General features: G+C 38.3%; 1 long non-coding RNA gene across 1 annotated transcript; it reads right to left on the reverse strand.

Annotated features, from left to right (window-relative positions):
• Positions 1–16,242: 16,242 nt before the first annotated feature.
• Positions 16,243–18,631, reverse strand: LOC125938833 (uncharacterized). Its single transcript, XR_007462830.1, has 4 exons — positions 18,516–18,631; positions 18,025–18,165; positions 17,199–17,258; positions 16,243–16,860 (listed from the first exon to the last, which is right to left on the reverse strand). It is a non-coding gene; the product is annotated as an uncharacterized LOC125938833 (long non-coding RNA).
• Between the last annotated feature and the right edge of the window lie 6,045 nt (positions 18,632–24,676).

Consider the following 24,676-nt stretch of genomic DNA (forward strand, 5'->3'; position numbering starts at 1 on the left):
AATTATGTTATGAAATCTGAGATTTCAGATAAATAGAGTAAAATGGTTTGACACACTTCTTAATGGCTATTAGCAAAAATGACCTGTGTGATTTGGTTTTTTAGAAATGGCTCTGAGAACCTTAAACATAAATTAAGTCTGCCTTGATTTATGTAGACTTTTTACTCCTGCATTCAATAACACTTTTGGCAGTTTTGTAGGATATTATGAAATTTGATATAACTTTGAAGACCTTTAGAAACTCCAGCAGAAATTTTGCACTTACCTTGATTCTGTCTGGTGAGAGAAATAACAAAAACCACAAAGAATAAAAGTCATGAGTTCCTTCCTGTAACAAAACTCTTGTCATACTTCACATCTCTGGTGTCCCAATTAACCTTCCTTTTTGACTCTATTTATCGTTAATTAATATGCATTCTTTCATAGTGAAATGTTTTAAATTTGGATCATATGAATTTAGAATTCATTATAATTCAGAAACTGAACCAAAGATTACCTTTGGCATGAGTACAGAGTGAGTGGAAAGCTTAGCTAAACAATTTGACCCACACCCAACCAGCATCTGCAGAGTTTTTGTTACCTAATTTGCAAAATTCATGTAGCTTACTCTATTCACAAAGCTGTAGAGTAATAGAAAGCTTTTTCCATTTTCCAGCAAAATACTGTACAGGCAGCAACATGTTTATAAAAACAAAGCAGCTTCATGCCAGTTCATCAAGAGTCTCCAGCTTCCTACTGTCAAGGGTCTCTGGACTGCTGAGGGCTTGCCCAGACATCCTTGCTCAGGTCCATCTGGAACTGCAAGTTCCTCTGTGGTTCCAAATAGCAAAACAGTATTTCAGAAATGTTTGCTGTAATCTTTGTTTTATTTTTCTCATGCACCCTGTACTCGAATCTCTATTCATCTGTATCCATTTACTACTAACATGGTTTTTCTCAGTAGATAAAGTAGTTTGTCTTCTGGTCTTGAACTGGCTGAAAAAGTCCAGGGTGTGATCTCCTCCACCCCAATCCTGTCCATCTGCTTGCCATATTCCATGGCCACGTGTCCTGGACTTTTCATCTCCCATAGCTGATGTGGCCACTCTACACTTCCAAGAGCTTACATAATGTTAAATCTTAGAACATTTACAAGTTGTCAGGGAACATGTACCCACCCACAAGTAATTATCTTTTTTCCCATTTTTTCCCTTTCTTTCTTCTTTTTAAAACTTATTTATGTTGAATTGGAGAAAGTCTCCAATTTTTTTTTCACAGCTGGAGTTTTAGGTTGGTGAAGGGAAGTGCTAAATACAATTTAAAAAGCAATGTTCTGTTGGGCGCCTGGGTGGCTCAGTTGGTTAAGCCTCCAGCTTCAGCTCACGTCACGATCTCACTTTGAGCCCCACGTCCGGCTCTGTGGTGACAATTCAGAGCCTGGAGCCTGCTTTGGATTCTGTGTCTCCCTCTCTCTCTTCCCATCCCCCGCCATGCTCTCTCTGTCCCTCTAAAAAATAAATAAACATTAAAAAAATTATTTTAAAAGCAATGTTCTGTTAACAAACTCAGATTTTATTTTTTGAGCCATGGGAAACTATCATTTTGTTGTCATTTTAACAGGGAGTGAAATGATCAGAGTTGGGTTTTAAGAATATCAACCTGAATACTATATTTTGGATGGATTAAAGAAAGAAGAAAACAAGGTCATGAAAACCAGTTATTGCTGTAACATCAGTCTGGGTGAGGAATCAATGAAATCCTAAACTAGGGAAGTAGTATTATTGGAAATGAATAATAAGAAGAAAATTGTCAGTAGAATTGTCAGAGCTTGGCAACTGAGTAAAGTTGGGGGAGAAGGAAAATCAAAGGCAACTGAGGTTTCAGGTTTCCTGTTTCCCACTCTTAGTGCTAATACTATTATGGAAATATGGTACTACAGAAGAATTTCTCTTCTGCAGTCAGTAGACTAGTGAAATATCCAAGAAGAGGTATTTAACAGGACAATCTGGTTGTAAGAGTCAATAGTCTTTTTACTGATAGTCTGTGAAAATGGATAGAATTTATTTTATTTTTTTTTAAGTGTTTATTTTTTGAGAGACAGAGAGAGCACAAGCAGGGGAGGGGCAGAGAGAGAGAGAGAGGGAGACACAGAATCCAAAGCAGGCACCAGGCTCTGAGCTGTCAGCACAGAGCCCGATGCAGGGCTCAAACCCACAAACCATGTGATCATGACCTGAGCCCAAGTTGGACTCTCAACTGACTGAGCCACCCAGGTGCCCCAAAAAATGGATGGAATTTCTATGTGAGAGTATGTGATATAGAAAAATAAGAGTTTCATGGGATTTCAAAATACACTTACATATACACACACTCACGGCAAAAAAAAAAGGATTGAGAAAGAAAAGTATACAAGGAAGGAGCAGTCATGGAAGCATGAGAGTACACAATCACAGAAAGCCAGGGAGGAGAGTTTAATGCAAATTTATTTACTTGGGGTTCATTGAGCCTCTTGGATAAGCAGATTAATGTTTTTAATCAAATGTGGTAAGTTTTCAGTCATTTTTTCAAATATTTTTTCTGCCTCCTCGTTTTTCTTTTCTTGGTTAACTCCCATTAAATGGATACATTGTTCTAAGGTCTATGTTCTTCAGCTTGGATCATTTCTACTGATCTGTCTTCAGGTTCACTGATTTTTAACTCTGTAATCTTGAATCTGATATTGAGTCCTTCTAGTAAATGTTTCATTTTGGTTTTCAAATCCAGAATATGCATTTTATTCTTTTTTCTAATTTCTGCCACCTTACTGATAATTTCTATGTTGATTCATTGCTGTAATACTTTCCTTCAATTCTTAAAACATGGTTTACTTTAGTTCTCTGAATTAAATAGCTGATTTTTAAAATAAGTGCTTTGTATTTTTTTGTCTACAAAATCCAACTTTTGGGATTTGGGGACAACCAGAGACTTTTTTTTTAAACCAGAGACTATTTATATTGACTGCTTTATTTTCTGAATATGGGTTATACATTCTTGTTTCTTTGCATACTTCATAATTATTTAGTTGAAACTGGACGTATTAAACAGCATATTGTCTAGATTCATTGCTTTATTTATTTATTTATTTATTTATTGTTTACTTTAGAAAGTTATTGTTGTTGTTGATTCTTGTTTGCTAGTTTAGTAACTTGCCTGAACTAAATTTATGTAATTTTTCTCCTCTACCATTTGCATGTGCTAATGTCTCCAGATATGATATATATATCTGTGTATTATATATGTCATATATATATGTATATCTCTATTTTTTAACTTAGCAGAGCTTTATTTATATACATATATACATTATATCTGCATATCAGTATACACACATATGTGTATATATAGTATTATTTACACACACATACACACACACACACACACACAGTTGCTTTTATTTCTTAAGCCTGGTTTCCCTGTGTCTGCTCGACTTAGTGATTTGACAGGTTGTGCTCAACATGTTGAGCCAGTAAGGTCTCTGTCCTCTGTCAATGGATCTCTGTGTGAGTAGGGGAGCTCAATGAAAGTTCAGGCTATTTTTGGGGGTGCCCGGGTGGCTCATTTGGTGAAGTGTCTGACTTTAGCTCAGGCCATGATCTCATAGTTCATGAGTGTGAGTCAGGCATGGGGCTCTCTGCTGTCCGCTCAGAGCCCGCTTTAGATCCTCTGTGCCCCTTACCCACTTGCACACACACCTGTGCTCTCTCTCTCAAAAAAAAAAAATTTTTTTTTTTTAAGTTTAGGCTATTTTCAAGTCTGCTCAACTTCAGCTTTTACTTTCCAGTGGGCCTTTTCCTGTCTCCGCTGTGCACATACACAGCTCCAGGGTTGGCCAGGAATGGGTGACTAGCTCGGGCCCTCTCTGCTCTCCACATATACACAGACAGGAATATGCCTCAACAGTGACCACAGCCTCAGACTAGTAGAGCTGTTGGCTCTCTCTGTTCACCCACCTAAGAAATCATTACTTCTACTAATAGTGGTCTTGGGAGTGGTTCTCTCCCACCACTCCAAATTGAGTGAGCTCACACTTACCCTGACAAGAGAAGTTGCCAGTCCTTATGGCCTCCCCTGCCTCTACAAAACCTCTGTCCTTACTGAGGAGGCAACAGGGGATGGAGAGAAGCTCTAGACCAGAATGCCACATGCTCTTTATTCTTACTCCAAATTCAGCAGCCTAAACACTTCCCAAAATTTCCAGCCTAAACACTTCTCAAATTGTTGTATACCTTTGGTTGATTTTCAGAGTGCTGAAATGATTGGTTTTGTCAATTTTATCTAACTTTATAACTGCATTTTGGAAAGAGGTTTCATACTTTACTTTCAAATTTTATGTTTTATTTTTTCTCTATTTCAAAGTGATTTGTGTGTCATAAAGGAATAAAATAATAAGAAAACTGAAAAGTGATCAGGCCATTTCAGATGCCTTAATAAAAACTATTGAAGAGGGTATGGTTGAGGAATAGTTTTGCAGGTCAATGTAGTACCATTCTACATTATTCCAAGAGCTACTTACTACTTCTCACAGAAGAGAAACCTTCTACTCTCTAACTCCTGTGGCAGTAAACCTCACTTAAAGAAGCATAATTGTATCAGAACTCATTCTTCAGAGAAAGGCACTTGGCATCTCTCCTTTTTGTATCATAAAAGTTTATGCCAGAGAACCCTGGAAAAACCAATCTGCAAATCCCATTTTGAGCTTCTATCCACATTTTCTCAAGGACAAACCCCTGACACAATTGTTTGTTCTCGGAGGGTGCAAAAAATCCAGTCAGGCATTGTGTTCTATTCAATTGTTAACTACATTATTTAAAACGATGCCTTAAAGAGCAAAGTTTATGGCTCTCTAAATATCAGGCAGGTCCTCACTGTTGTGATGGTATTCTCAAAGAGGAGTTATGTTCCAAACATGTATTTCCACTAAATGTACACTGCATGTACACATATAATCTGCCTCCAAGTAGGGAAAAAAACTAGAGCAATATTTGGGTATTTTTGTGTGAAGTTATACATGATGAAGATAAATTTTCATTGCATAATGATTTCCCCGGCATATCTTCCTTTCAGAAAAAAAAGTCTTGAAAGTCACTGTGTTTCATGAAATATTCCAGTCTTTGTTCTGCATGGTATTATTTTACACAGAGCTTATAGTCTTAGAAAAGAATGTTTGTTCATTTGTTAAAAGCTACTGAAATTGGCTTATATTATTGATACTATCGTTTGTTTTTATACTGAGCTTAATAGAAAATTTTGTTGTGATTGAACTCAAAGTTAGTTGCCTAGCTTTCTCTTTCTTCAAAATACTTAACACCATTAATAACTTTTCTACAGCAGAGATGTGAATGTTTTTCCTCTTGCTGAATCCTCAGTCTCATGAATCCACAGTCTCAGAACGCTTATTTTAACAGAACAGTCATCTGATCTCAGTTTGGCTATCCCATACCCAGATCTCCTGGCAGCCACAGAGTAACCCTTGCTGGTACCCGTGAGAGAAAACAAAGGGTCTGTTTGAGTATGGTAGAAGATGAAAAATAAACCTGGTACTTCATTTCACATCTTAAAACTTTTGTTTTTTATTTAGGAAATCTAATAAATTAGTAACCTTACTGATATTTAAATTCTTAAGAACTATTTTTGCAGCTTCTTACATTATATTCTTTGGTTGTGTCATAACTATATTCTATTATATTTTATAGTGGTGTTTGATATTTATTAATAACTCATTATTTTTGCCTCATCAAGTAGCTATATAAACTGCAGCTTTTAATAGCATTCCACAAAGAGAGGGAAAATTAGGATTATTGACTATCTTGGATTATTTTTCATGAATCCAGTATCCTCAAGTATGTAATTTTAGAAACTCAAGTTTATCAGTTTAATTCAAATGAAGTCTTTGCTGATTAGAATAGTATTCTGTATCATTCGGTGTATTCCAACTCTAATTTTATGGCATTTAGAATTTGACTTTGTAATCAAATACAAACATAAAATACGTAGCTGGTGGGCTATGAATGGAGACAAAGATCTTGAGGAATGTTCATCTCAACTCTGGTGAAACCTGGAGCGTTGTCTCTCATATTTTATAATATATGCTTCTAGTGGCTTCATTTCTCCTCTTCAGAGCGCTACTTTTTAGTTTATGAGAACTTTAAGTCCCATCATTAAACCTTTACTAATTGTCTGTAACCTCCTTGGTTACACTTAGTTTCCGTGAGACTGTAACCAAATTTCATTCCAGTCTCTCCTACCATCTAGGAAAAGTTAATTAAAATCCCCAGACCTCAATTCTGTCTGTAAATATGTAAAATGAAAGGGTTAAACTAGATGTCCAGCCGTAACATTTTATGATTTTAGGTGTTTATACATTCTTGGAATTAGTATGAATACATAGTGGTGCCTTACTGAATGTTACCTTGAGCAAATCTATTATCTATCTACACGTAGCTTCCCTGGCACAACCAATCCATTCAGACTTACTTTATCCTGTTATTATATCTAAAGGTCAGTTCAAATGAAGTGACCAGTCAGAACCATTCTTCTCTCAATCACAAGAGCTCCCCAAACACAGCAGTTTAAAATGATGAAGTATCTGCCCTAGAAGAATCTCTCAATATGGTACTGAATTGGCATGGGTCATCAACCCTAATTTCTAGACTCTGCATGGAGGTAACTGTGTTTGGAATGGTTGTTCTTAAGCCAAAGACTTAACATCCACAGGGTTAACATTATGTAGAGCAGAGGTCAGTAGCTCTTGAACTGGGTGGTAAATATCAAAGAATTGAGACATATAAAGCAGGAACTTTGGGATGCTTTGAGGAGTGCGCGTCAAACCACGACAGCCTCAGATGTTGTGCTCAAGAAGTAAGAGGGCCAAGAAGAAAAACATTAGTCAGGTCTGGGACTCCACTCATTCCAATAATATCCCTGGCAGAGAAATTACTACCTGTTTTGCAGCATAGCCTTGGGGCAAGTCTGGGCAAGCTTTGGGTGGGCGAAAAATTGGCTTCCCAAAACTGACCTGGTTTGCCAAGCTAACCCACATACATGCCTCACACATGGAATCTTCTTTTTTTCCCTCCTTTCTTTCCTCTTTCCTACCCCTTCATTTCTCACATCCTGCCTCTCTGCCTCCTCCTTCAACCTCCTCCTCCTCCTTCTCCTCCTGGCCTCCTCCTCACAGCCCACCCCCACCCCCAATCTGTCTGTTCCTCTCTTTCTTTTTCAGAATGATCTGTGGAAATGTGGAATGTGTTTGTCAGACAACTGCATCAGGGACAGTTAAGCATAAGCCAGAGACATGAGTTTTGTCGTCATGATAAGTGCTTGGGGTTCCCCACCAGCTCATTTGTTTATGTTAGTTAAATACTAAAATCAAGATCTTTACTAATTTATAGTTCAAATACACATATGAGCAAATATGTACGTGTGTACATGGAAGTATATATGTACGTGAGTCTGAGCTTGTATAAACACTGATGGATGTTTTTCCAAATGAACTGATGATGACCTCTAATTTGTGGTTTAACAGAAGGAACTTTATGTCCTACTTTTCCTCTGGAGAAATTAAAAGACTACTAAGGGTGGTGGTGGGGCAGAATTGTGCATATTTGTGTATGAGTATGTGAGTGTTAGGTAATATTGGGTGGAAAATTTAGGGATCTTTTCCTTTGTAGTATTCCAAATAAATCTGTTTGTGTCATGGATAGTTACTAGGAATAAACATCTTTCTTCATGAAGTCCTTCTTAATTTCCAGAAAGTCTTATAAGTGTCTATTGATAATATATTTACATAGTCTTTGCTTCATTAACAGTAATTGCTACCTTTGAGCGTTTACTCTGTCTGGCATTGTCTAACACTTTACATTCTTCATGTTTAATCCTCATAACCTTGAAAGATGTGCATTAATGTCCCCAGGAAAGATGAGATTTAGGGAGGCTAAACAATTTCCCTGAGGTTATAGAGCAAATAAGTTGTTTAGCTGTTGAACAGAGATCTCTCTCTAGCCACAGGACACCTACCATTGTGACATAAAGATAGATAGGGGGCTTATTTAATGAGAGCTTGTCTGTGAAGATGGCTGCTTTTGGTGAATTTTAAGCTAATGTAAAATAAGTTGATAATTACTATTTTAAGTAATTATCTTATGGTCAGTCTAAACATACTCATAGGCCACCTATAAAAATTCTTAGAAAAGGTTTTAGAGTAGATGTAAGCAGCAGAATCATAATGGTTATCTGCTTTTAAAGAGTGACATAGCATCATTTTCTAGACTTAAGATAGCTTTCAAATAATACACCTGTGTCTGCAGCAATATTTGGAGGTAATATTTCCTGGTATCTAGTTCTCTTAAAGAGAATGAAGATAATATTTAGTGCAGTCTACACAGGAACAGAGAGTCTCCTTCCTCACATTTGTCCTTGAGATGTAAGGCAAGGATTGGGGGATTCATTGCATAAATGTTGACCCAAAGTACATAAATTTAATGGTCAAAATCCCTTTTATTTTTTTTTATTTATTTTTTTTAAACTTTTTTTTTTTAACGTTTATTTTTGAGACAGAGAGAGACAGAGCATGAACGGGGGAGGGTCAGAGAGAGAGAGGGAGACACAGAATCTGAAACAGGCTCCAGGCTCTGAGCTGTCAGCACAGAGCCCGACGCGGGGCTCGAACTCACGGACCGCGAGATCATGACCTGAGCCGAAGTCGGCTGCTTAACCGACTGAGCCACCCAGGCGCCCCCAAAATCCCTTTTAAAAAATATGTTTAAGGTTGGAAAATATTTTATTTCCAACCAATAAATAAATTTTTATTTCTTGAAAGCCTGTTCTTAAAGCTATGTGCTATTTACGTGTTAGACCACACAAACCTGTGGTAGACCTTACCACCACTCTAGGGATTGGCTATTATTCTCAAACCAGGCTCTTTTGGTTGCAAGAAACAGAGTTCCTCTTTTCGTGATGTCTCAAAAGTGTTAAGTTATTTTAAGGATGGATGGAGAGTTTATATAATAAGGGAGCCAAGAAATTCATGGTATTGCTGTACAATAAAACCTTATAAGAACTTCAGTCAGAACTCTGTCAGAATGGGAAGTAGTTCAAGAAACTCACTCTTTCCACTCCAGGAAAGGATGATATTTTTCTGGCATTAATTTTTCTTTAAATGTTTGGTGGCATTAACCACTGAAACCAACTGGTCCTGGGATTTTCTTCATTGAGGGGTTTTGATTGCTGATTTAAACTCCTTACTCATTATTGGTTTCTTCAGATTTTCTGTTTCTTCATGATTCAGTCTTGGTAGGTTGTAAGTTTCCAGGAATTTACCCATTTCTTCTAAGTTATTCAATTCGTTGGCCTATAATTTTTCATAGTTGTCTAATGATCCTATGTATTTCTGTGGTGTCAGTTGTAGTATCTTCTATTTCACTTCCAATTTTATTCATTTGAGTTCTCTCTCTCTCTTCCACCCCGCCCTTTCACCCCCACTCTCCCCCCTAATTTTGTCTAATTTGCCAGACTGGTTTCTTAGTCTAGTCCTTAGTCTATCAATTTTATCTTTTTGAAAAACCATTGTCATTGATCTTTCCTATTGTTTTTCTGTTCTTTGTTTCATTTCTTTCTGCTCTTTGTTATTTCCTTCCTTCTGCTAATTTAGGGCTTTGTTTTTCTTTTTCTAGTCCTTGAAGTTTAAGGTTAGCATGTTTATTTAGGATTTTTCTTTTTTCTTAATGTAGGTTAAAACTACTTTTGCAGCATACCATAGGTTTTACATAGATATGTAGCATTTTCATTTTTGCTTGTTTTGAGATTTTTATTTCTCTTTTGATTTCTTCTTTGACCCATTGGTTGTTCATGAGTGTGTTGTTTAATTTCTATAAATTTGTGAATTTTTCAACTTTTCTCCCGTTATTAATTTCTAGTTTCCAACCATTATGGTTGGAAAAGATACTTGGTGTGATTTCAGATTTCTGAAAGTTGCTAAGACTTGTTTTGTGACCTATCATATAATCTATCCTAGAGAATCTTCTGTGGGTACTTCAGTAGAATATGTTTTCTGATGCTGTTGGATGGAATATTCTGTATATGTTAGGTCTATTTGGTCTAAAGTATGGGTCTAATCTAAAGTTTTTGTTGTTGATTTTCCATCTGTTAATTACCTATTGTTGAAAGTGGGGTATTAAAATCCCCTACTATTATTGTATTATTGTCTGTCCTCCCTTCAGATCTGTTAGTATTTGCTTAATATATTTACGTGCTTCAATGTTGGATACTATATATTAATGATTGTTATATCTTCTCGATGAATTGACTCCTTTATCATTATATAATGATATTCTCTGTCTCTTGTTACTATTTTTGGCTTACAGTCTATTTTGTCTGATAAAAGTATATCTACCCCTGCTTTGTGTTGGTTTCCATTTGCATGAAATATCTCTTTCTATCCCTTCACTTTGAACCTACATGTGTTCTTAAAGCTGAAGCGAGTCTCTTGTAGGCAGCAAATGATTGGGTCTGTTTTTTTATCCATCCAGACTCTGTAAGTCTTTTTTTTTTTTTTTTTTTTACTTTTTATTATTGAAATATAGCTGACATGCCTCTGTAGGTCTTTTGATTGGAGAACTCAATCCATTTATATTTAGAATAATTGATAGGTAAGGACTTACTAATGCCATCTTGCTGTTTTCTGGTGTTTTGTAGTTCCCTTGTTCCTTTCTTCCTCTCTTGCTGCCTTCCTTTGTGAAGTGATGATTTTCCATAATGGTATGCGTTGATTCTCTTCTTACCTTTTGTGAATCTATTATGTTCTTACTTTGTGATTACCATAAAGTCTACATAAAACATCTTATAGATAGGGATGCCTGGGTGGCTCAGTCGGTTAAGCATCCAACTTGGGCTCACATCATGATCTCACGTTTCATGAGTTTGAGCCCCGTATCGGGCTCTGTGCTGACAGCTTGGAGCCTGGAGCCTACTTTGGATTCTGTGTCTCCCTCTTTCTCTGATCCTCCCCCACTCGCACTCTGTTTCTCCCTCTCTCTCAAAAATAAACATTAAAAAAAAATTTTTTTAAATCTTATAGATGTAACAATCTATTTTATGCTAATAGCAACTTAACTTTGATCACATACAAGAACTATGCCCATTTACTGTCTTTCTTTTATGTTTTTGATGTTACAATTTACCTCTTTTTATTTTATTACTTATTTATTTTTTTTAATGTTTATTTATTTCTGAGAAAGAAAAGTGTGCATGAGCAAGGTAGGGTCAGAGAGAGGGGGAAAGATGATCTGAAGTAGGCTCTACACTGTTAGCACAGAGCCTGATGTGGGGCTTGAACTCATGAACTGTGAGATCATGACCTGAGCCTAAGTCAGATACCTACCTGACTGAGCCACCCAGGCACCCCTACCTCTTTTTATATTGTGTATCCACTTCTTTCACCGTTTCTCTTAAATGGTAATGAACTCCTTCAGCTTTTGTTTGTTAGGGAAAGTCTATCTCACCTTCATTCTGAAGGACAGTTTCACCAGATAAAGTATTCTCATCAACAGTTTCTTTCTTTTAGCACTTGGAATATATCATCCCATTCTCTCCTGACTGCAAAATCTCTGCTTAGAAATCTGCTGACAGTTTTTCCCTTGTATGAGATAAATTACTTTTCTCTTGATGCCGTTAGAATTCTTTACTTGTCTTTAATTTTAGACAGTTTTATTATAATGTGCCTTGGAGAAGATTGTTTAGGATTTACATTTTTGAGATGACCAATTAGCTTCATGAACTTGGATATCCACATCTCTCCCCAGGTTTGGGATGTTCTCAGCCATTATTCCTTTAAATAAGCTTTCTACCCCTTGCTCCCTGTCTTCTCCTTCTGGGACTCCAATTATGCAAACATTGTTCTTGGAATCATGCTCTATAAGGCCCATAGGCTTTCTTCATTCTTGTTTTTTTCTTTTTTCTTTTTTTTCTCTCATTAGATCATTTGATCTGTTTTGTAGATCATTGATTCTCTCTTCTTGGTCAACTCTGCTGCTGAAACTCTCTATCCAGTCCTTCAGTGCAGTCACTGTATTCTTCAGCTGTAAAATTTCTTCTTTTTTAAAATGTTTTATATCTCTTCTTTGAACTTCTCATTTTGTTCATGTATTGTTTCCTGATATTATTACATTTTCTTCCAGTATCCTCTTGTAGCTCTCTGAGCACCTTTAGGACAATTATTTTAAATTCTGTGTTGGGAAATCCCTGGATCTCTATTTTTGGGGAGCCAGTTACTAAGGGTTCTACTGTATTCCTTTAGTGGAATCATTTGTCCCTGATTCTATGTGATCTCTGTAGCCTTGTGTAGGTATCTATGCATTTGAAGAAACAGTCACCTCTTCTGTGGGGAAATAGTTTCAAGAATTCCTTATACTTACATAAATGGGTTAAAAAAGCTTAGGAAAAAAGCTGCCACCACAGGACAAAAGCACCCAAGGTTAGTTAGTGAGATATTGTAATGGGATCACGAGTAACTTGTTATATCACCTGCGGGGAACTATTTTCCATCTGGTGCCAATATACTTTGATCACTTCAAACTCCACTTGCCCTCCAGACCCTGTGCTTCTTACACACACAAGTTAATGATTATCTGATTGTTTTCTTCATGTTCACCACGTGTGTAAGATCTTGAGCTCAATAAATACGGAGATGAAACCCCTGTTCTGGGCTTTTGCCTCCTCCTGGACATTAGCCTCTCTTGTATTCAATTCTGCATTCTCTCTCTTGCTGGACAAGAAAGAACTCCAGACTCATTGTCTGCAGCACTCTTCCAGATATTATGGACTGACTTCATTAAGGGAAAACTTTCACCTGTGGGTGGGGCACACTGGAGCATATTGTGATCCCAGGTCTGCTGGTACTGGGCACCAAGTGTGAAGGCATGTGACAGCACTGTGTTGGGGGTAGGAGGATACATGATGTCTCTTTGGCTCAGGCTACTGGGGTCCACAGTGTTGACAAATATATGATGCTTAGTAAGCACAGCAGTAGTCCATAGTGGCTGCAAAGGTTGTTAGGGTTCTCAATGGCTTCCAGATCCAGTGGCTAGGGAGCAGGGCAGGCAGAAGTGGCAGCTGGAGCTGGTGATGGGCACAGAGTCTGCTACAGGGGCCAGCTGCAGGTGCCTGTGCAGTGGCAGAAGTTGGTTGCAGACATACACATGGGGGGGTCTGGGGAGGCAGGCAGCATTGGCTGGGGCATCTGCAGGGGCTCTGGTTCTGGGTGTGCTCTCCTGTGGTTGCACAATTGCCCCCTACACTTGTGCCTGCAGGGGAGGTTGATGATGGGGATTGATCCAGGGGCATACAGGTGCATAATTGGAGGGGCCAGCTGCAGGAAACACAGTGGAGAAGCTAGGACAAAAGACAGGGCCTGATGTGGGCCCACAAGCTACGGCATGGAGGCCCTAGCTGTCAGTTTATCCTCCTGTGGCTCCAGGAGGTCTCCCTGGGTATGCACACTGCAGTTGAGGTCAGGGACAGTTGTCAGGCCGTTGTGTGCAAGTGCACAGTTAGAGCGGCTAACTTTGTGCACACGGCAGTGGGGGTCAGCTGTGGGGGTTTCTGCTGGTGTCTTGCACTCTTGCAGCTGTAGAGGCCTGGGCTGGTTGTTGGTGTAGTTCCGGGCTCTGATGGGAGTGTGGCAGGGGAAGGAGGAGGGCAGAGGGTCTCAGCTGGCTGGCATCAACAAATGAGAACACCTGTGGGATGAGAGTTGGCAAAATCCACAAGGGTTCTGTTGCATCTGTGCTGGCCGTTCATTTTTTCAGTAGCAAAATCTGCTGCATTTGTCTGCAGATCAGGTTCCTGTGAACTGTGACTGCTCCTGTTGAATAGCTGCTAATGGCAGCGCCTGCTTTCCTTCTTCATTCCTAGCTGTCTCTCTCTCAGCCGCGCGGTCTGGGTGGAGTGAAACCAAAGCAGGATCTTCGTGTAGTGTTCCAAAAGACTGGGTAAGCTTGTTGTTCACCCCACTATCCCTTTCCTGACAAAGGGAACTCTTTCTACCTGGGAAGTTCCCTCTTGGTTCATGAACAGTGCTGGCTGGTGGATGGAATGATGCAGGAAAAATGAAGCTGTCTTCATTCTGTTCTTGTGAGTTTTCAGGTTTTCTGTTCCACTATGTTGCCAAAGTTTCTTTAGTTAACTCCAGAGCTCTCCTAGAACTCATTTTGTTTGTAGATAGCTGTCTAATTGTTGATCTTTGTTGGCCGGGAGGAGGTGGGGAAGGAGGCTGGGTTCTCCTATGTCACCATTTTGGTCTCTTCTATTATCTTCTGGCTGATAGTTTCCAACCTTCTCCTCCAGTTAAGCCACAAATACCCTCGTCTACATTTAAGACCCCTTTCTTTTCCCTTTGGGATAACATTGGCTAGAGCTCAGTCAACCAGCTTATTTCAATGTATCTGTTTTTTGAATATAGTAGCCTCTTTTGTCCATGCTTAAATGATTATGGGAGTCTAGAAGGGAGACTTCTAATACATACACCTATTTTTTTTTCATGTCAGTAAAATGAAAGTATGGGACTCTTCACTTTGATAAGTTTTCTCAACTGCTCGGTTACCACTCAACTAAAGACACCTAGAGGGTGAGAATCAGTCCTCCGTTGAGGGCAACTAATGTACACAGAAACATTCAATGGGCTCAAAAATAGTTGTGTAGTTACAGCTGCAGCTCCATCAAGTCTTCAGCTTGACACACCCCACACTTGGCCTTCTTTGTTTTGCAGCATCAGCTCATTGTTCTTTAGTACATTTTAACTTGAAAAAGTTTGACAGCCTTTAATAACTAAAAGCACTCTATGCTATCAAGACGAGTGTTGAAATCTTCCATCCCACTGAATACACAGAAGATAGTCCTCTGATAACTATCTGGAGCCTCTCTGGAGAGGATACGAGCCACATGACCACTGCTTCCTTTATTCTACCCACCTCTGAACAGCATGAAGGCTTCATTCGGTCAGTAAAGAGATTTTCAAACATTACCTTGCAGACTGGCATGAACTGGCTGCACAGCAGCAGATTTATCTGGTGAGATTCTCCTAAGATATGACTCATGCCCAAGGAACAGGGTGGGCTCAGAAATATTGTTTTAAGTTCCTCCAGTAATGTTGGTGAATAGCCAGGGAACCATGGCCCAGAGCATCAAAGAGAAATGTAGCTCCTGCTCTCATCTTGTGAACTTTACACTACTGTCTAGAGTAGTGCTGTCCCGTATGGTAGATGGTAGCCACTAGCTATGTATGGCTTTTGAGCAGTTGAAGTGTGGGCGGATACTTGGAGACTTCAAAGACATTTAAATTTATTCATTCATTCATTCATTTATTTACTTTGAGAGAGAGAGAGAGAGAGAGAGAGAGAGAGTGAGTATGAGCAGGGAAGGGACAGAGAGAGAGGGAGAGACAGAATCCTAAGCAGGCTTCTCACTGTCAGTGCAGAGACCGACTAGGGGCTCAATCTCACACACTGCAAGATCATGACCCAAACTGAAATCAAGAATTGGATGCCTAATGACTGAACCACCCAGGCTCTCCCAAAGACATGTTGACATAACAATATTTTGAACATACTGGGTCGTGCAAAAATTTTATAAAATCTTATTTCACCTGTTCCCATTTATTTATTTATTGTACATAGACGACATCACAAAAGTGTTGCGATTTTTTTAATTAAGATTTTACTTTAAGTAATCTCTACACCCAATGTGGGGTCAAATTTACAATCCCAAGATGAGGAGTCTCATACTTTACTGACTGAACCAGCCAGGCACCCCTCCCCTTTTATTTTAATTCTTTTAATGTTTATTTATTTTTGATATAGAGAGATAGAGTACGAGTGGGAGAGGGGCAGAGAGAGAGTGAGACAGAATCCAAAGCAGGCTCCAGGCTCCAAGCTGTCGGCACAGAGCCTGACTCAGGGCTCAAACCCATGAAGTGTGAGATCATGACGTGAGCCCAGGTTGGACGCTTAACTGACTGAGCCACCCCCCCCACTTTGCATATTTTAATGTAGCTACTAAACTTTTAAAATTACGTATGTGGCTTGCATTATATTTCTGCTGGATAGTTCTGATCTGGAAGTCATTTGTCCCATGGCTCAGGAATTTTGAGTCATAAAATTCTAAAGTTCAAGGACTCTTGTAGATGATACAACCCTTTCGTTTCATAAATGAGGATACTGGCACCCAGGTGGGTGAAGTGACTTATTTTATTTATTTTTTTTGAAGTGACTTATTTAGGTCACCTTAATTGATGGCAGAGCCAGGATGTTCCTGAATCCCATATACCTGGATCCCTGTCCAGTGCTAACTTCTCTCTCCCCTGCTGCTTGTGTTTGGCTGCAGTAGCTATACTGAGTGTTTCAGGGTTCCTGTAAGTCTGGTGCATAGAAAGTTTCACCATCCATAGCCTCTATTGCAGTCTCTGCTCATGGGCTCCTGTCTGCATAGGTAGTGCTTCCAAAATTCATTACTAAAGAGTCACATTTTGGCCTTAAGTTACTATCTCCTCTTTTCACCATCTCACATTAATTTCTAGTTTTGACTCTACACAGAACTGTGGTTTTAGTGAGGTCTTGGTATTTTTCCAAAGTATGGCTCAAAAAACTAACAAACAAACAAAAACTGTCTAGCTAATTAAGAAGTGTGAACTTTAGAAATTCCTTAATAATGTTTTCCCCCCAATGTCTATTACATCCTGGTTTTCTCTGGCATCCACAACACAGTGTTTCTTCTCTTTCCTTCTCCGGTGCTAGTTCGTTCTTCAGAAGGGTCAAGTGCTGATGGGTGGTGAGCCACTCCCTGGCTCTTGCCCTTTAGACATAAAAACAAGTTGTTTTTTACATGGCATCAGCAGAGACTTGCTTGTATAAGACTTTTTCTAAAAGGCAAAAACTATTTTTTCCTTTTCTCTCATCCTTTAATAAAAAATTTGAGAATTTTAAGAAAATAATATTATTGGTAGCATCCAAAATATTTCTAGAATCCTCCTCCCCGACCCCCATAGGAATATTTGCTGTTCTCAATGGTACATTCCAGGGATCTACTTCCCTGGATGATTCCAAGTCTGTTGAGATCCATGTATGTATGAGTCCAAAATGTATGAAAATCCATTTATGTGTGTCAAAGTGAGTGAAGATGAAAAGAAATACCTGGCGGAGGTCTTTGCATTTTGATGTATATCCTTCTGGATTCCTTAGATTTAAGCTTAGCTGTCAAGTATAGAATTTATAGAATAATCAACCCAAGTCACTGATAAATTAAAATGCCCCACATAAATAAGAATATGTGAATAAATCTGGTTTCAGGATTTCTCAGGCCTAGGTCACAAAAAAATTTCTAGTTTCAGTACTTTTACTGTCTAGTTGAATTCTTGCCTCTGGCAGAAGGCAGGAGAGTCTTCCTTGCCTGACTCCAAAGTCCTGTCTGTATCGAATGTAGCAAAACTTTCTGATCATGACCCTCTTTCTCTCATCGCTTACAGGAGTCTTTTACTGCTGCTGATTCTTTCTGGCCATAAACATATTTACTCAATGAAAAGAATGAAAATAATAATCAATAGATGACATGTTTAGAGATCACAATATCATCACCATACTACCATACAATTATTTATAAATGGAGGAGGTGAGAAGAGTTTTTAAGTCTCTAGCTTTGTCAAGGGGAAGAGCTATTCTTTAGTTACTAAAAACCGGAGATGAGGTAGTGAGGGAATATGGGGGTACAGTCTGGGATGAGGTGTCTTTGGAAGTATCTTTCCCAGTGGCAAGAACTGATGACTCATGATCATCCAGGTGGATCTTGTCATTTGATGAACTTCTCATTTGATGAATTGAATGATTTCTAGGCTGTAGGGAACCCCAGGTGACTTACAGCTCTAACTCTTGCACAATTTATTGGTGTGCTTCACAAATACATAATCTTCCTGTTAGATCTATGTGGCCCTTGGGAAAATCATAAAGGCCCTTTAAACCTTACCTATTTACCACTGTTTCCTTCTCTTCCAGCCAGTATGAGTAGGCTTCTAAATGCCACACGGTATTTGTTTTTAAGCAAATTTGTCTTCTTGTTTGGGTAAAGCATCAAGGTATCTTCCTATGTGTTTAATGGCCAGATTTACTAGAGTTGGAAAGAATTCAGAAGACTTTGTTTCAGTTTCATATTTCTTAGAGGCCTGTACCCTTAAACTCTAAAAGTAAACATGAAAGATATTTTCTTCACATACAGGATACGCCCAGTGCAGTGTTTTTAAGCTACAAGTTGCAATCTATTTAGTTGGTCTTGAAATCTATTTGTCAACCAGAATCTGTTTTTAAATGAAATACACTAAAACAAAAAAATATAAATATTGGTTTCTAGACCTTTGTTTTATACATATCTATGTATATATCTTTATCATCTGTCTATCATCTACTGTCTATCATCTGTATATCTGTATTAGTTTTTAGCTTTAAAAAAGCTTGGGGCACCTGGGTAGCTCGGTTGGTTGAGTGCCAGACTCTGACTCAGGTCTTGATCTCCCAGTTCAGGAGTTGGAGCCCCACATCCGGCTTGCTGCTGTCAGCCTGTCAGCACAGAGCCCACTTCAGATCCTCTGTCCCCCACTCTCTGTCCCTCTCCTGCTCACACTCTCCAAAACAAACAAACAAACAAACAAACAAACAAAAAACTTGAAGAGGAGTGCTTGGGTGGCTCTGTCAATTAAGCGTCTGACTCTTGGTTTTGGCTCAGGTCATGATCTCCCAGTTTGTGAGTTCGAGCCCTACATCCGGGTCTGTGCTGACAGTAGGGAGCCCACTTGGGATTCTCTCTCTCTCTCTCTCTCTCTCCCCCTCTCTCTCTTTCAAAATAATTAAATAAATTTTTAAAAATCATGAAGAAAATCCGCCTCAGGGGAACTATCAGAAATAGATTATTAGACTTTGTAACAATCTTAGGATTTCTTGATAGACTGAATAGGGGAAGACTTCCTGTAAGTTTGCTGGTGCGATGACATCCTTCTTTCACAACCTCTTCCTCCCACAACTCCTATATTGTTTTTTTGCCTTTTAAAGCTATGGGTAGAGACATACAAAGAGGAGGTATTACTAAGTCTTCTAGACATTTTGATGAATTATCAGAGGCCTTTGCCTGGATGGCTCCACGTTCTCTGGGCCAAACCTGGCTGATGTTCCTCCCCACCGATGCCATCCAGCAGAAGAGGCAAATAGAATGTCAGCTCCTCAAAAGGCTTGCCTTGATGGGAACAGACTGTCAACAGTGCATTAAATGAAAAATGTTGTAGAAAAGTTTGGGCACCTGTGCCGATACTGTCTTTCATGTATCATACCTCAAGCATGTGCTTGGAGATCAGTAGCCAATGAGACTTGTTTATACTTCTGAGCAGGACTACCAAACCATTAACAAAAATTTAAAGTGAAAACTTTCTAATATGTAAAAGCAGAAGGAGAAGGTATCATGAGAAATATTGCTTCCCTATACAGTTCTGACACTTCACTCACCCACTCAGGATATAGAATATGGTACTTTTTAAATTGTTGATCCAGAATAATTGAGCTATCATTTGCCATCTCAATATCAAAGCAACAAAAATTACCTACAAATATGGAGGCCAAAAATTACTTACATTTTCTGACTTATCCTTCATTACATTTATTCTGCTAATTGGGAAAAGAAAGCCACAGGCATATTCTGCTTCAGTTTCTGGTAAAGCTGGCAAATAAGACTTGCTTATGGATTTCTGAACTAAGAAAATACATACAGTTCTGACGATGCTTCTTGCAATAAAAACAAAATTTTATGTTTACAATGGTATTTTAACAATTTCCTCACTGAATATGAACAGTATATTTTGCTCAGCTTCCTAGTAGTAAAATACAATTTGAAAATAACCATTGTTGGGGCACCTGGGTGGCTCAGTCAGTTGAGAAGCCGACTCCGGCTCAGGTCATGATCTCACAGTTTGTGAGTTTGAGCCCCAAGTCGGGCTCTGTGCTGACAGCTCAGAGCCTGGAGCCTGCTTCGGATTCTGTGTCTCACCTTCTCTCTACCCCTCCCATGCTCATGCTCTGTGTCTCTCTGTTTCTTAAAAATAAACGTTAAAAAATTTAAAAATAACCATTGTTATCAGTTTGTGGATTTCAGTAGTTATAAGCCATCATGATCAAATTTAAATATATCTTCCTATTTATAATTTTAGTTTGGCTACTATAGTCATAGGTTTTGTTTCCTATATGTAGTAAATACTGTTTTCATATTAGTGGCATTCAGAAGCTTCTTAGCTTTCAGAGAATGACATCTGATAGTTCAGGGACATGTAAAAGTTAGTACTATTCTTTCACACTCAAAATAGAAACTGTGATACAGATCTTTCATTTCAATACAGTATATATAACAGGTCATGTAGTTAAGTGGAAACGGCTGGTAGTTTTGCAATATTATTACAAATCAAAATTCCATAATATTTCCTGTTCCCTTAAGCATTGGTTAATCTCAGCTTGTCTGTGGTTCTAAGTGTTAATATAGCTTGCTTTCCTCATAAAATGATATCTTTGACTTGTGAAGCAAGATCTCTTAGGTTAAATTGTGAGGCCATGTTCATTCTTAGCAGCATCCAATAAAAGCAGAATTCATGTGGCAGCATTGTTTTCAAACAACTCGCTACCAAATTATGTTTTACTTAAAAACTTGCTTATAGAGAAGGAATATTATCCTGTATCTGCATTTGGAAAGAAAGTTACATTTCGACATGTACTCTAGCATTTTACTTATAATTTCCCTGGTAATGTTTACTTATTTAAAGATGCAGAAAATCTTTGAAAGCTAGTGTTTGAAGGACTTGTAAACAGAGGTGACACCATTAGCCCCCTTCCAACAGACTATGGATTTCAGAGTAGATGGATCAGTTTGATGTTAACTCTCCAGTTGCTTTGTGACCACCAGTATGGATATTTAACATATTCATATGTGTGAAAATGTTGCCATCAGGGTTCCTGAGTGGCTCAGTCAGTTAAGTGTCTGGGTTAAGTGTCTGACTCTTGATTTCGGCTCAGGTCATGATCTCATGGTTAGTGAAAGTGTGGAGTCTGCTTGGGATTCTCTCTCTGTGGCCCGCCCCCCCCCCCCCCATGTGTATTCTCTCTCAAAATAAATAAACATTAAAAAAAAAAAGGAAATGTTCCCACCTTAGCCTTATCAGAACAGAATTCTAATTAAGCCAACTACTCAAATATTTTTTTTAATCTTTATTTATTTTTGAGAGAGAGAGAGCACGAGTGGGGAAGGAGCAGAGAGACAGAGACAGAATCTGAAGCAGGCTCTAGGCTCTAAGCTGTTAGCATGGAACCCAATGCGAATCTTAAACTCACAAACTGTGAGATCATGACCTGAGCTGAAGTCAGATGCTTAACTGACTGAGCCACCCAGGTGTCCCTCAAATACTATTCTTAATAACTCTCCTATTAAACCCTAGGACTATTATGGAGATTTTTAGTTTTCATTCGTTAGTTACTTGTCTCTCTCTGATGAGTTTGAAGTTTTTAACTGTTGAGTTTTTAACTGTTTCATGTGCCTGGAAGAGAAAAGAAAAAATATCAAGGGGTTGTGTTTTCTACTTTTATGTGCTAACTTTTGTGCTGACATAATTAAATTCACTGGTCATACCTCTGGTGATTTGAGATATTTTAAAACTTCATTTGTATACAACTATTATTATAAGTTTGTGAGTGAAGTGGCATCTACAGTTTTAGCCATTTATGTCCTCGTATCAAAAGAGAATTTAAAATTATATAACTCAGAACATAAGTTTTAATACTAAGAAATACTCATAGTTCCTTTATTTATATGGTTGAATGACCTTTGTGAGATTTTCTAAATACAGTAAAACCTTGGTTTGTGTGCATAACTTGTTCCAGAAACATGCTTGTAATCTAAAGCACTTGTATATGAAAGCGAATTTCCCCATAAGAAATAATGGAAACTCAGATGATTAATTCCAAAAATTAATTCCAACCCAAAAATATTCATATAAAAATGATTACAATACTGTAATATAATACAAATAATAAAGAAAAAAATATAAAGAAAAATAAATTAACCTGAATTACCTTTGAAAATTACCTTTATATGAGGTCATAAAGGTGGGGTCATAATCCCATAGGAGTATTGGCCTTAGAAGAAGAGAGAAAGAGCTCTTTCTATACATGCATGCCCCAAGGAAAGGCCACATGAGGACACATGTGAGAAAACCGAAAGAGAGCTCCCTCAGAAACTGAACTTGCCAGCACCTTGATCTTGGACTTTCTAGCCTCCACAAACTGTGAGAAATAAACTTCTCTTGTTTAAGACACACAGTTTATGGCATTTTGTTGTGGCAGCCCAAACTGACTAATATACCAAGTAATGCTGATGCTGGTGGTCCTTAGACCACATTTGGAGTACTACTAGCATAAGCCACATCCCTCAGGAATTCTGTTTCAATTTGTCTGAGGGTAGTGCAGGACGTTATTATTTTTTAATGTTTCCTGGGTGGTTCTGATATATAAACAGGACTGAGAACCACTGATCAAGGCCAATTGCTTTAACTTACAGCTAAGGACACCGAGACTCAAAGAGGTTAAGCGGTTTGCCCTAGTTATCATGTATGCTATTGCTGAATTTTCCAGATTTATAGGAGGAGAAAAAATTTCTTCTGGGGTCATATGCTGGATTGTGAAAGATTTAGTCCTAGAACTCAACACTCTCCATTTCCAGCATTGACCCATTCATTTCCCCCAAACAACTTTAATTTGTTTAATTCAGGCAGATTCACTTTAAGTGGCTTTTTCGTTGCAGTACAATCCAAGAATGTTGTATTCTGTGTTCTGTGTTCCATAATAGTTGCTATTTGTTGACACATGCTTAATGACTGATCATAAAATGTGTGTGTGTGCATTACGTATACACATATGTGTATAGATGTACATACATGTGGCTGATCTTCACACTGTAGTGGTAATCTGCCTACTATGAATAGAAACATTGCCATCTAGCATTATCCTTCTTGTATAATAGCAGGAAATGTAGACAATTGGTTCATGCAATAAAAACATGAAAGTTTGTTAAAACTTTTGAATGCCTTAAAAATTCCAGGTATAGTGAGGTAATGAGGATAAATGACTCAAACTTTATTGAGGTAAAACTTTACTGAGGTTAAACTTTATTGAGGATCTCACCTCAAGGCCAGGAACTTGGTTAGATAGCAATTGTTAAGTAGGTGGTGATGAGCATATTTCACCCACTTGTCAGTGGGAAATGTAACATACAGCATCTAGTTTAACAATGCTTAAACAAAGGGTGCCATCCATTTATATTTATATTTGAGTAGACATTTGATTTTCTCCAAAAATAAAGCTTATTTTTCCTTGTGCATCCACATTTTGTTAATAGAAAGAATGCAAAATCAAAATTTTAAATAAATTGCCACAGCTCATGTAGAATACAAGAACCTCAAAAGGAGAAGTTAGTTACATTTTCTTGGCCAATGATGCAGCAGAGAGAAGTGGGAAAAAGAACACATAACCAGGAACCAGGAGGCCTGACTTCTTTTCCCATCTCTACCGGTAATTAGCAGGAACTGGCAATCACCACCTATGCTAACCTCAGTTTCTTTGGAAAATGAAAGGGTTGACATATGATTATTCCAAGTGTTCCTCTTTCTTGCATAGATGATTAGTGCTTCTAAGAAATGCTGGTTCTCTGTTAGACTTTAGTTGGGTTTTTAAATTTTGCTGTTTTAGCATGTTTTAAAAACACCAGTATTTTTCCATTTGGCCACGAAGAGCAAAAATGGCCACTCCAAAATGGCATTATTTATAAAAATGATAAAAACTAGAACTAGAGGAAACAATCTGTTCTTTGGAGTTAGGTTAGAAAAAAGGTATAGAAAATGTCGTTGGATTACATATTTAGGTTTAACATCAGCAAACTGGCAATTATTCCTATTACCCAAAAGATCATCTGAAAGATACTATAAATGCAAAACAGCCAAGATTTTCTTTGCTTAATACAGTTAATCTCATTTGGCAGAAGACAAAGTCCTGAATAGCCTGGCTGTTAAATGTTTCATTGTATTTTATTATTTTTTAGTACTTGGGCAGCAGAAACTTGAAACAATCTGAAAACAACTAAACTAGTTCAGCCAATACTGAAATCAAGTATTACTTCCCCAGGCTGCATTTCCAACAATAGTACTTAGAAATAAATAGAACCTTCTTAAGGCAATTCCTTAACTGCACTTTTCTAGAAGAAGCCAGGGGCGCCTGGGTGGCGCAGTCGGTTAAGCGTCCGACTTCAGCCAGGTCACGATCTCGCGGTCCGTGGGTTCGAGCCCCGCGTCGGGCTCTGGGCTGATGCCTCGGAGCCTGGAGCCTGTTTCTGATTCTGTGTCTCCCTCTCTCTCTGCCCCTCCCCCGTTCATGCTCTGTCTCTCTCTGTCCCAAAAATAAATAAAAAACGTTGAAAAAAAAATTAATAGAAGAAGCCAGAGTTTGGTAAAAAGAAGAAGATTAAATACTGTCCAAGCTCCTGCTATAAGGAATCACCAAATTAAATCAAGCCTCAATAAACATCCATTTTCTAAACTTTCTAAACT

This window comes from Panthera uncia (assembly GCF_023721935.1).
Source record: "Panthera uncia isolate 11264 chromosome B2 unlocalized genomic scaffold, Puncia_PCG_1.0 HiC_scaffold_24, whole genome shotgun sequence".
In the NCBI taxonomy this organism is placed as follows: domain Eukaryota; kingdom Metazoa; phylum Chordata; class Mammalia; order Carnivora; family Felidae; genus Panthera; species Panthera uncia.